Source organism: Humulus lupulus, chromosome 5 (genome assembly GCF_963169125.1).
Source record: "Humulus lupulus chromosome 5, drHumLupu1.1, whole genome shotgun sequence".
Lineage (NCBI taxonomy): Eukaryota > Viridiplantae > Streptophyta > Magnoliopsida > Rosales > Cannabaceae > Humulus > Humulus lupulus.
In genome coordinates this window covers 6,087,535-6,090,003 of record NC_084797.1, presented here as the reverse complement: position 1 = coordinate 6,090,003, position 2,469 = coordinate 6,087,535, and the positions used below count along the sequence as shown (strand labels likewise).

The 2,469-nt window shown below is 42.9% G+C and overlaps 1 pseudogene; it reads left to right on the top strand.

Annotated features, from left to right (window-relative positions):
• The first annotated feature begins 746 nt into the window (after window positions 1-746).
• Window positions 747-2,182, top strand: LOC133780222 (cyanidin 3-O-galactoside 2''-O-xylosyltransferase FGGT1-like; annotated as a pseudogene).
• Window positions 2,183-2,469: the final 287 nt, after the last annotated feature.

Sequence of the window (2,469 nt, the reverse complement as noted above, 5' to 3'; positions counted from 1 at the left end):
GCACACAATCCCAATTGTGATCATTGGGCTGCACAATAGTCAGATTGATGAACTATGGCATCCAATAGAGTGGATTTCACGCTGTATTAGAAGGATACAGTGATGCTAACTGGATATCAGACTCCGATGAGACAAAATCCACAAGTGGTTATGTATTCACTCTTGGTGGAGGTGCTATTTGTTGGAAATCAACCAAACACACTATTATTGTGAAATTTACCATAGAGTTTGAATTTGTAGCTTTGGAGTTGGCTGCGAATGAGGCTGAGCGGTTGAAAATTTTATTAGCAAATATTTCATTGGGCATAAAACCAACACCTTCTGTGTCCTTGCATTGCGATTGCCGAGCACCAATTACAATTGCAAAGAATAAGACATTCAATGGAAATAATAGACATATACGTCTAAGACATGAAGTGATTAAGTAGCTGCTAAAGGATGGAATTATATCCATTGATTATGTGAAGTCAGAAGTGAATTTGGTCAATCCTCTTACTACACCTTTGGGAAGGAAATTAATTCATGAAATTTCGAGGGGAATGGGACTTAAGCCAATGTAAGATATTAGTGGTGGTAGTAACCCAACCTTTGTGATTGGAGATCCCATGAATATATATATATATTAATGACTTTTAGCCACGTGTTCTGTATATGCTTACTTGTAGCTTTGAAATCTATTTATAGATTACCTACGTTACAAGAAAGTGTATAAATAGAAATTTAGTCGAGCCATGCAAAACACAGAAATGGAAGAAGAAAGCAAGAAGCTTCACATAGCCATGTATCCATGGTTCGCCATGGGATACCTCACAGCATTTCTCCACATCTCCAACAAGTTAGCATTGAGAGGCCACAACATCTCCTTCTTCGTACCAACCAAAACGCAGTCCAAACTGATGTCGTTTAATCACCACCCAGACCTCATCTTCTTCATCCCCATCCACGTGCCTCACGTGGACGGCCTCCCTCTCGGTGCCGAAACCACCGCCGATGTTCCATTCCCTCTCCTCACCTTCCTGATGACCGCCATGGATCTCACTCGTTCCCAGCTCGAAGCTTCTCTTCTAACACTCAAACCCCACTTCATTTTCTTCGATTTCACCCATTGGGTACCTGAAGCCGTCCGTCCTTTCCGGATCAAGTCCATCCATTTCTGCACCACCAGCCCTGCAACACTCGGATACCTGATCAGTCCCGAGAGGAGTGAATCTGACCAAGCCCATGATTTGATGGAGCCTCCACCCAGTTTCTCATCGTCGACAATTACGTTCCGGGCTCACGAAGCTCGAGATTTGGCCAAGGTATCGACGAATGAGTTCGGGAGCAAGATCTCATTCATGAAACGACAGAAACTCTCGTTAAACGACTGCGACGCCATAGCTTTCAAAACCTCTAAAGAGATGGAAGGAGTCTACTCCGATTTCGTTGCCGAACAGTGGGGGAAGCAGTCCTTCTGACAGGGTCGGTGGTTCCTAAACCACCGAAGTCAGTGTTGGAAGGTGAAACAGTGGCGTTTCTTTCGAGTTTTGAGAAGGGAAGCGTGGTGTACTGCGCATTCGGAAGCGGATGTGTTCTGAAAAAAGAGCAGTTTCAAGAACTCGTTCTGGGTCTTGAGCTAACAGGTCGACCATTCATGGCTGCGCTGAAAGCCCCATTTGGGTGCGAAACAGTGGAGTCAGGTTTGCCAAATGGGTTTACGGAGAGAGTTGGGAGTAGAGGGTTGGTTCATGGGGGTCGGGTCCAGCAGCAATTGATACTAGGCCCTGGCTCGGTTGGGTGCTTCGTGACTCATTGTGGTTCAAGGTCATTGCTGGAGGGCTTGGTGAATGAGTGTCAACTGGTTTTGCTACCAAATGTTGGAGATCAGGTAGTCAATGCTAGGATTATGAGTGGTGATCTTAAAGTTGGAGTTGAGGTTGAGAAAGGGAATGAAGATGGGTTGTTTACCAAAGAAGGTGTTTGTAAAGCTGTGGAGACTGTAATGGAGTTGGACAGCCATGTGGGGAAGGAAGTGAGGGCAAATCACAAGAAATGGGGAGAGTTTTTGTTGAGTGGAGGGCTTGAAGACTCTTATATTGATGGATTTATCAATAAACTTCATGATCTCCTCACTACCTCATGAACAAGTACTACCAAAATAATCCCAAGATCGAACTACAAGGACTATTTCTTTGCAAGTAGTTTTTTCTTTTTTATTATTTTATGTTTTTTGTTTGAGGGTTGATATTTGACACTTACTAACACTACATGAGTGTTGACACCCTATGTTTGGTTGGCGATACCTTATAATACTTATTAAATTCAAATGTGTGAGACCCGATATTGGATTGCACTAATATAACGATATGTGACCTCCTTGTGGTGTTGTGTCTCTTAGCATTTCTCTTTTTGTTTTTTAGTGAAATATGAAATTTTCTTTTGGTAAGATTTGTTTCCTATCTTCATTTCTTCTAGTGTTGTGTATTTTGG